Genomic DNA, 11,403 nt, shown 5'->3' with positions numbered 1-11,403 from the left:
ACCCCATGATTCATCTCCCTTCCTTCGATTAACACTGCACTGCTTTGGAACCGCGGCCTAGAATACTCGGATTCTTACAATAGCCAACATGATACCAAGTTTGATTTTCTCAAGGTTGTAATCTGCCAAGTGCCCACAAGATCTGTGAATTATAAAGATTTCAGGCTAATTGCGTTCTTCAACCGCGGTCTTGCCTATCTGACACGTCACTGTGATAAGTGGATAAATCTGCACGTCCATCACAGGATCATACATCCTCCATGGTTCTCTGATGCCATTAAACACAAGGGCTTCATTTACGCTATCGACTCCTTCTATGGCTGGACGTATTGCTGGCCTACTCCAGTCATTGCTACAAACGGTTGTTACAGCAGTATATTATTTTCCTATGATATCATGATGGCTTGCTTATATTACTGTCAACATTTACTGAAAAATATATTCATGCTCATAACATGCTGTTCTTAAGATTGACTACAGTAAGATCCCTTATTATTTGACTCCAACTTGATATGATGGTGTAGGCCGCCCGGTGTCCCTACCCTTCCTAATCCCAGAACCTTTCAAAGAAAAGCGGCATCGCAGTTGCAGGTGGTTCCTGGCTCGATCAGACGACGGCGAACAATTGATGATCATCCACACGTATCGGATGTGTTGTTTCACGAAATACAATCACAGTCACTTCAAGGTATTTGAGCAGGATCCCAGCTTCTCTAGGCCTTCAGGATTTTTTGACTAGAAGCTGGTAAGTAGCCTTGGTACACGCTCTCTATTGAGGATATAACTACTGAGTGTAAACCGCCCAGGAGGGGCCGGTTCACGCTCAACCATACTGAAGCCCATGAAGACAAGAAGATGGCGCTTTACTGATAAAGCTTAGAGGCCCAAAGCCCACAGGCGGATTAGGGCCCATAGTGGTAAACCGCCATAGTTGTATAACTTGTATTGTAAGTTAGGGAAAGGGAGAGGCCAAGCCGAACACTTGTATGAGTCGGCCTCGGGACTCTGTAAATCGGCCGGGCGTCAACCTGTGTATATAAAGGGACGACCCGGCGGCGGTTCAGGGACAACACACAACAACTCGAGACCCAGGCATAGCGTATTTGCTCCCTGGTCATCGAAACCCCAATAATCCCATCACAACTAGACGTAGGCTTTTACCTTCATTGTAAGGGGCCGAACTAGTATAAAACTCTCGTGTCCCTTGTCCAGTTTAACCCCTTCAGGCTAATCTCGTTGCGATGGCTCCACGACTAAGTCCTTCTGCTAGGACATCTGACGTGATATTTCCACGAGAGTTGGTGCCCACCATGGGGCTATCGCACGATGGTTTTGAGTTCCTAAAGGGCAACTTTGAAGGACTCAAAGGGTAAGCGGTTGGCCGGATGACCAAGAGTCGTCGTGGCAAGCTTTACATCAACGATGCTGGTTGGGTCCCCGAGGCCGGCTCAATCGAGTACGGGTACCGGGTCCCCTTTGGCGGAATTCACGTTTTCATTGGCAAGATCGGCGAAACGGGCTCTAAGCCGGACATCTCCACCGACCTCGTCCAGACGGCTCAGCGTGAAAGTCCTGCCCGGGTTCAGCCTGCCATGAAGCATGCGTTCGTGGGATTCATCCATGGTGCGAATCTGAACCGGTATCCGACTGTGAGACAGCCATCTACTCAGATGGTGAATCGTCCACTTGCGAAACCAGGTCCCTATACCGACTGCAAGATGGCCGGATTGAGGGATATTCCGATGGAAACAGTATTCTGGGTCCCCTTGAACCGCCAAAGCGGGTTGCGATCTTCATGGTCGGTACACAGCCCATCGTGCAATCTTCATCTACAGCAGCAATGGTCTCCGGATCGGCAACCGCGGCAGGAGGCCCGGCGCGCCGGCTAGCTCAAGTTCTTGCCGGTTTACTGGACGACTTGATGGCATTGTTGACCACAGCGGTGACTCCAGACTCAAGTTCAGCATAATGCGGATGTCACGAAGCTAAAGGACCAGATAACTCAAGCCAAGGCAGACTTGGCAGCTGAGGAGGCCAGGATGGATGAAGAGCGGGCCGCTTTGGATGCCCAATCACAACTGATCCAGGCGCAAAATTACCGGCTTATGTTGGATCAGAACGAGTCAAACGAAGTCATGAGAAGGAAATACCGGTCCTGACTGCCACAAATTTATGAGGGTCTGAATCTCTTCGGTACACCAGGAGCTGGGCCTAGCAATCGGGCGGGGCTAAACCGGACCAAAGCACCTGGGGCAGCGCCGGATCAGCCACGGGCGATGGACCCGCCTCGACGGACGGACAACCCGCCGCAGTATGTAGCAACACCGTCGGGTCACTTTTCTAGCCCTTTGGATAATATGATTGCGGCAGCATCATGTTTGGCGGCTATTCCGATGGAGGGTGATTCATTAGCAGCAATTGGGACTCGACGAGCCAGGGATCTTCTTCAAACCGTTGTTGTACAGCAACAGGCTTATTCCTATAGCCGAGACAGAATGCATTCAACCCCTCGTTCGAGCAAGAGTTATAGCAGGCACATAGACGAACCGGCCGTGTCGAGCAGTGCGCGCGTCGTGATGCTCCTAGAGGGCCTAATCCGGCGAACGGCGGTTTGAATGCTCAATATGTGGTGGATAATGGCAGAGCGCGAAGGGAGGCCGCATTAGCAGCGCAACACGCGGGTCGTCATCAACCCACCCCGGTTCAGCCAACGGCGTCAGTAGAGCGAGGGACCGGGCTTGCCTTCAGCTCCTGGGGAGTGCCGTGTCTCATCCCGGCTCTCCGTAATGTGCGTTTGCCCAAAGATTTCAAAGGTCCACGCAAGGTGCCTAACTATACCGCTGATCAGCCCCCCGAGGCGTGGGTTGAGAGTTATGAGATGGCAATGGAGATGCTAGATGTGGATGAAGCGGCATGTGCAAAGTACTTCACCATGATGCTAGAAGGAACGGCTCGCACCTGGCTGAAGAGCCTGCCTGCTAACTCGATCAATTCATGGGATGAGTTGAAGGCCAAGTTCATAGCAAACTTCAAAGATACATGAAAGCAACCTATGTCCATCGTAGATCTGGCGGCTTGTGTCCAAGGAGAGAATGAATCAACAACCCATTGGGTGCGCCGGGTTTCAGAAATTTTGCACTCATCCAGCCGCATCAATCTGGATACAGCAATTGTGACGTTGGAGGGCAATTGCCGGTTTAAGTCACTAAAGATGAAGTTGGGACGGCTCAAGCGTCACTGCAATGATATGGGAACACTCATGGTGGCTCTGGTTAAGTATGCTGATTCTGATAATACCAAGGACCCTGACTCTGATGAAGAGAAACAAGAGAAGGGAAAGAAGAATGTCAGTTCAAAGGGACAGCATAACCAGGCGGGCCACGGAAATAATGGTAAGCATAAAGCGGACAATTCCGATTTTGTGGCTAACACCAGTATGTAGGGTAATATGCAGCGCCGTAAGGGTAAACTACCCCAACGCGGTGGAGGAATGAATCTGGAACGCTTGTTAAACCAGCCCTGCCCAAAGCATGGGACCAAGGAGGCTCCCGCCACGCATCTTTGGAAGGATTGCCACATCATGAGGGAATTCAAAAACTCGGATCTTTTTCGGTATGACCTGGGTCCATCTGGCGGTTCCGGTCCAGGATTTCATGGGACGGGTTATAGTGGTGGTGATTCAAACTCAGGATTTCAGAATAATCAGGGCAATCAGAATAACCAAGGTAGTAACCATCAACAGGGTAATAAGGGGAATCAACAGCAGTCGGGTTATCAGAGCAACCCAAAGCAGTTAAACGGTGGACAGTATCATGTCTTCACTACTAGCTTGTGCAAGCGCGATCAGAAACTCCATAAAAGGGCAGTAAACTCTATTGAACCAATAGTGCCCCATTATCTACGCTGGTATGAGCAACCTATTGTCTAGAGCAGGGAGGATCATCCGCCCCGGGTTGACAATCCGGGTCACCTAGCTTTGGTGGTCGCACCACAGGTGGGAGGTTATAAGTTCACCAAGGTACTCATGGACGGAGGGAGCAGTATCAATATCTTGTACTATGAAACTTTCCGGCGTATGGGGTTGACAGATAAGAATCTTAGACCGTCAAACACCATTTTTCACGGACTGGTGCCTAGTAAATCGGCTTACCCGGTTGGTAAGATAGCTCTGGAGGTGGTTTTTGGAGATGATCATGATTCAAGGTCTGAGATGCTGACCTTTGAAGTGGTCAAGATCAGAAGTCCGTACCACGCTTTGTTTGGACGGCCGGTTTATGCTAAATTCATGGCGAGGCCGTGTTATGTTTATCTGCAGCTCAAGATGCCGGGTCACAAAGGAACCATCACGGTTCATGGTAGCCGTAAGATTGCTCTGGAGTGTGAGGAAGGTGATGTGGCTTACGCTGAATCGGTTTGTGCAACGGAAGAGTTGAAGTTTTATAAGGACAATGTTGATCCGGCAGACATGACCTCTCTAAAGAAGCCCACTACAGAACATGATCCGGCTTTGAAGTTTAAATCAGCTGATGAGACTAAATTGGTTGAGTTTGTTCCTGGCGATTCATCCAAGCAGTTCAGCATCAGCGTCAACTTGGATCCCAAATAGGAAAGCACGCTCATCGAGTTCATTCGTGACAACCGGGACATCTTTGCATGGAAACCTTCTGACATGCCAGGTGTACCGAGGGAACTCGCTGAGCACACTCTTAATATTGATCCGAAGTTCAAACCAGTCAAACGGTTTCTTTGCCGCTTTAATGAGGAGCGGCGTAAGGCCAATGGGGAAGACGTAGCCCGGCTACTGGCAGCAGGGTTTATCGTGGAAGTATTTCACCCGGAGTGGTTGGCTAATCCGGTGCTGGTACTTAAGAAAAATGGCACTTGGCGTATATGTGTGGATTACACAGACTTGAACAAGGCTTGTCCAGCTGACCCCTTTGCCCTCCCTCGTATTGATCAAATCATTGATGCTACGGCGGGTTGTGAGTGTTTGAGTTTCTTGGATGCTTATTCTGGTTATCATCAGATCAAGATGGCAGTTAAGGACCAGGAGAAGACAACTTTTATTACTCCCTTTGGAGCCTTCTGTTATGTATCTATGCCCTTTGGGCTCAAGAGTGGCCAGGCAACTTATCAACGTTGTGTGCAGAATTGTCTTCATACTCAGATTGGGCGCAATGTTCATGCCTATGTGGACGATATTGTGGTCAAGTCCAAGAAGGCACAGACGCTCATATCTGATCTGCAAGAAACCTTTGATAATCTGAGAGTTTACAAAATGATGCTCAATCCGGCTAAGTGTGTTTTTGGTGTACCGGCTGGCAAGCTCTTGGGTTTTTTGGTGTCCAATCGGGGCATTGAGGCTAATCCGGAAAAGATCAAGGCTATCACATCTCTGGCTAAACCGGAATGTATCAATGATGTTCAACGTCCGGCGGGTCGTATTGCGGCTTTGAGCTGGTTTATCAGTAGGTTGGGAGAAAAGGCGATCCCTCTATACCAGATGTTGAAGAAGACAGACAGTTTTGTCTGGAGCGATGCTGTTGATGCGGCGTTTGAAGACTTGAAGAAGTAGTTGGCTGAACCGCCGGTTCTTGCCGCTCCAGTTGATAAGGATCCATTGCTTTTATATGTGGCTGCTAATGTCGGGGCTGTCAGTGTCGCTATTGTGGTAGAGCGCAAGGAGGTTGGGAAGGAATACCCGGTTCAAAGGCCGGTTTATTATATCGGCGAAGTGCTCATTGAGTCAAAGCAAAGATATCCGCATCGGCAGAAGCTGGTGTATGGGGTTTTTATGGTAAGTAGGAAGCTTAAACAGTACTTTCAAGGTCATCTCATCACAGTGGTCAGTTCTGCTCCTTTGGGGGATATAATCCAGAACAGGGAAGCAGCTGGCCGGGTTGCTAAGTGGGCTATTGAGCTTGGACCACACGGTTTGAAGTATATGCCTCAAACAACAATCAAATCCCAGGCCCTTGTGGATTTCATCAATGATTGGACAGAGTTGCAGATATCGAAGGACAAACCAGACAGTACATATTGGACTATTCACTTTGACGGGTCTAGGCAATTGGAGGGCTCGGGGGCTGGAGTTCTCCTTACTTCCCCTCGAGGTGATAAAATTCATTATGTTCTTCGCTTAATGTTCCCTTGTACTAACAATGCAGCTGAGTATGAAGCCTTACTCCATGGTCTTTGAGTGGCTAAGGAGATGAACTTAAGCCGCGTACGATGCTTTGGAGACTCAGACCTGGTAGCCCAGCAAGTTTCAGGTACTTGGGATTCCAAGGATCCACTCATGGCGGCTTACCGACGAGAGGTGGATATTGTTGCTGGTCACTTTAAAGGATATCAAGTGGAGCACATTGATCGGCACAAAAATGAGGCAGCTGGCGCTTTAAGCCGGCTGGGATCTCAGCGTAAACCGGTGCCACCCAATACCTTTTTGGATGTCTTGCACAATCCGTCGGTTCAGCTGCCTACAGAGGAGGACCTCGCCATTCCTGATCCGGAGGCACAGTTGGTGGCCGCTTTAAATATCATTCCGGATTGGACGGTTCCATACTTCGCGTATATGAACTGGGGCGAGTTACCAGAAGATGAAGTTCTGGCCAGACAGATAATCCGGCGATCCAAGTCCAAGATAATTGTCAATGGCGAGTTGCATCATTGCAGTGTTTCAGGGGCGTTTCAGCGTTGCATTTCTCCTGAAGAAGGCCATGAGATTTTACGCGAGATCCACGAAGGAGACTGTGGTCATCACGCCGGTTCAAAATCCTTGGTGGCTAAAGCTTTTCGTCATGGTTTTTACTGGTTGACGGCTCATGCCGATGCTGAGGACCTGGTAAAGCGGTGTGATGCTTGTCAGAAGTTTTCACGCCGAGCTCATGTTCCGACTCAAGAGCTACGGATGATTCCAATAACTTGGCCGTTTGCTACTTGGGGGCTTGATATGGTGGGTCCTTTTAAGCGATCCAAGGATAAGAAGACCCACCTCTTGGTGGCGGTTGACAAATTTACTAAGTGGGTTGAAGCGGAGCCAGTAAGCAAATGTGACGCAGCCACGGTGGTTCCATTCATCAAGAAGGTGATCTTCCGTTTTGGTTTTCCACATAGCATCATCATAGATAATGGCACGAACTTTTCCAAAGGTGAGATGGAGGAATTTTTTCAACGAGAGCACATCCGGCTTGATGTAGCATCTGTGGCTCATCCCCAGTCTAATGGTCAAGCCGAGAGAGCTAATCAAGAAATCCTAAGAGGTATCAAGCCCCGGCTTATGGTTCCTTTGAAGCGGACGCTGGGTTGTTGGGTGGAAGAATTACTATTTGTGTTATGGAGCATAAATACCACCCCAAACCGATCTACGGGCTATACACCTTTCTTCATGGTTTACAGGGCAGAGGCAGTCCTCCCAAGTGATATTCGTCATGAGTCACCCCGGTTTGCCAATTATGTTGAAGCGGACAATGAGCAAGCACGCCAGGAGGCACTGGAGGTGTTAGATGAGAAGCGGGACATGGCCTTGGCTCGTTCGGTAGTTTATTAGCAAGACCTGCGGCGTTATCACAGCCGCCGGGTTAAAACAAGAACCTTTCAAGAAGGCGATTTAGTGCTCCGGCTCATCCAGGATTAGACCGATATGCACAAGTTATCCCCACCTTGGGAAGGGCCCTTTGTGGTCAGCAAGAATCTGCACAACGGATCATACTACCTCATTGACGTTCGAGAAGACTCATGCAGTTCTCAGGAGGAGACCCGGCGGCTGTGGAACATAGCTCTCCTTCGGCCTTACTACACCTGAGCTATAGGCTCTTCTTATGTACATATTCGACAATGTATATATTATGCTCAATATAATAAACCGGCATCCTTGCTACAAGCAGGGTCTCTGCCGTTCTTCCAATATTTCTTGGTTACAAGGGGGCTTCTGTTTCCAAAGCGATGACCCATTTTGTCCACTAAACCGGCTATCATGCAATCATACAGCTTGGGAGCTTCACACCCAAGGGGCCAAAGAGAGTACTGTGGCTAAAAGCACGACTCAAACATAGGCACCCATTGAGCACAACTCACAAAGTTACTTGGGGGCTCTTTGTGTAAAGTAACAAAGAGTTTGAAAGGACCTTTGTAATTGGGTATCGACCCACGGCTTGGAAGCCTGGTGTATTCACCTAAAACCCCGGGTTAACCTGCCCTCGTCAAGTAAGCCACTCCTATCCAGGTAATCATTGCACGGCCTGCCGAACATTTGACAAGTTACTCTCATTGAGACCCTGAACTTGTCAAAGTTAAAATGACGATTGGTTAGTTGGAGGCCCATCTTAAAAGGCGTTGTCAAATGGTTTAACTCAGCGGCCTGGCAGCCCACGAAAAGCCTCGAATTTGGGCCTGGCAGCCCTCGAAAAGCCTCGACTACAAGTGTTATTTGCTTTTTCCTTTACAAGTTTTATCTTTTTTGATCAACTTTTAAGGTAAACCGGCATTTCTTGATCCGGCCAGGCTATATGTCTTCATCTCAACCCGGTGTTTCTTAACCCGGTGTGGCTTACAGTTATCATCTGTTAAGCATATAATCAATGGTGAACTGGCATCTTTCAGCCGGCCTGGAATTGACTATAAGTCGCCGGAATGATCATCTGGTGTTTACAAATACCCGGTATGGCTTATTACACACCAGCATAATGTGGTGGGTACCTTCCAACACCCACAGTTTGGGTTTTCACCCCTACTTAACGAGTTGGCGGACCAACCAAAGTGATTTAAAATCACAGGTATGATATGATTCATATTTTATTACTTTATAACCTTGGTGATGAGGATTCTGTTTCTGTATTGGGTATCATAACCCGTCCGGTGAAAAACCGCCAGGACATGTTTAAGTATTTTACATGCAGAAAAAAGGACTTATACGGAATACCAAGGCAAATAAAGCAAAGCATAGCAATATCATGCCGGATTACAGTATCAAGTAGCATTGCACGATGGCACACAATCAAAGTATTTCATCTAGCCTATTACAAGGCGCACGATGGCACACAATCAATTGTTTGCTGCTCACAACACATGACAATCAAACCGGCCGGCGGATTATGATTCAGCACCAGGCTGACGTGACGTTGAAGGGTCATCTCACGCCGGTTCAGCCTCTTATTCTCCACCCAGTGGCTGGAAGTCAATGGTGGTCCAGTCAATCCGGGTTAAAGCTTGAAAGACAGCCTCTTCACTTATAAGTTCGGACGGTTCAACGTCAGGGGCATAAGTGTGTTTACGAATTGGCGGGATAAGATTTTGCACTTCTTTCACAGCAGTGTCAATCCGTTGGTTGTTTGCATCATAGAAGGACTGATGGACAGTCAAGTTAGCCTCTTCCGCCAATTGGCTTGCCAGCGGATGCATCTCCTTTGTCAGGGCTTTGAGGGCTTCATTATCAAACTCTGACCCATTTTCTTGTTCACCCGGAAAGCCCTTGGCGATGTCAACTGGATCCAGGTCAGCTATCCATGCTTTGGCCCGGGTCAGTGCTAACAAAGTGCCAGCCCTGGCAGCAGATCGTTTCATTTCTTCTATCTGTGTTGGCGTCATCAACAATTTGGGTAGTGTCTCCTTGATCAACATTGGTGCCGGTTTGTTGTATGAGACTGTGCAGATAACCCGTTGGGCACCAGTATACAGTTGCTCTATCAACGTATATGCTGCCTTCAGTTTCATCCGCATGTCAGAGCCCAGATGAGCAACACGGGTACCTGAAACGGTTTAAGAATGCACTGTTAAACCGGATATTTTAGAGATGGTTAATCAAGATCTGTACACAAGGTACTTACCAAATATCGCAGACGTCATATCATTTACTTGATGTTTCAACCCGGTTAGCTCTTCTGCCACCAGTTTAAGCGCTGCCTCGGCGTCTTCAGCCCGCTTCAACAAAGCAGCCTTTTCAGTTTCCCAGTTGGCACGTTCAGTCTTGAAACCGTCCTTGAGTTGTTCCATGGCTGTTAAAGCGCCTTTTAGCTCCTCTTTAGCCTTGGAGGTCTCTGCTTGTTGGGACTTTATATTCTCTTGAAGATCAGAAATCTGGGAACCTTGGTTGTTTATATCAGCCTGCAACAGTCAGATGATGAAGAGGTTAATATTTTTTCTCAAAAGTCCCAAGCATATAACCAGTTACACACTTGGCACTTGGGGGCTAATGCGGATTGCTTATTTACTGCTGATTATTTGAAGTCCCAAAGCTCAATACAAGTATTAATCTTGGCAATTGGGGGCTAATGTGTCTTTGATCAGAAAATACACAGGCAAGGGAATTAACAAAATGCAGTATGGAATATAAAAGTCCCGGTTTATCTTCAAGAGATAAACCGGACCTTGGGGACTACTCAGTTGAAGTGTTCTTTATCTTAAAAGTCCCGGTTTATCTTCAAGAGACAAACCAACCCTTGGGGGATACAATGAAGTAGATATACAAAACAAGAAGGATTAAAATGTTTGGAAGATTACCTCATAGCGCTCCTTCATCATGTTCACCAAACCGGCCTCATAATCTCGGCTTGTGTAGATGCGGTTTAGGAAACCGGAATGAAGCTCCTGGGCAAAAAGGTTAACATAGCTGGATAAATCTGTCTTCTCTTTCCCCTTGCCCATAGCAACATATTCCTCCCTGGCAGTATGCTTTGATAAAGCAACCGGATTGCCTGGGACGGTGTGAGCAGTACCGGTGATAATAACATCATCATCACCACCTTTTGACGGGCTCGGCGGATTGACAATATCCCTAGCTGGGCTCGGCAGATCAACAGCTTGGCTCGGCGGATTAGCAGCTGGACTTGGAGGAGTAGCATGCGGGCTTGATGGATCAACATGAGTAGTCGGATCAGCTTCCGGCGGATCAGCATCGGTGTTTGGACCTTGTGGGGCAGAATCATCCATGATAGTATCAGTGTCTCTGCCTGCACCTTATGGGGTTTTCTCCGGTTCAACTTCATCAGTAGGGGTACTGGTTTTTGCTTTCTTGCTTAGTCGGGCTTTGGCGCTACAATATCAAACAAAGGTTAGTATGGTAAACCGACACATGTAGGAAAAGCTGAAGGGCAGTATACTTACCCAGCGACGGTCTTGAGGGAGGTAATTGCGTGGTTGATGAGTCGACAGATGAAGAATTGGAAGTCACCTGATAATTCGAGTCAGACGGATTAAGTGGGTATCGGAAGTAACCTGCCAAGGGATAAGGTTTATTAAAAGAGGAAGAGACCTCTGGACGACGTTTCCGGGGTGGAGTGTCTGGTAAACCGGAGGAAGTGACTTGTTGGCCACTATGTCGGGCTGTGCAACGACCTTCATGTTGCTGTGTCTTCAAAGAAAATTGTGGATCCAAATGAGAAGAGGGTGAGAGTATTTTACTTTCCG

Source organism: Triticum aestivum, chromosome 7B, assembly GCF_018294505.1.
Source record: "Triticum aestivum cultivar Chinese Spring chromosome 7B, IWGSC CS RefSeq v2.1, whole genome shotgun sequence".
NCBI lineage: Eukaryota > Viridiplantae > Streptophyta > Magnoliopsida > Poales > Poaceae > Triticum > Triticum aestivum.
The sequence above is the reverse complement of the archived record's forward strand: the minus strand, read 5'-3'. Positions refer to the sequence as shown.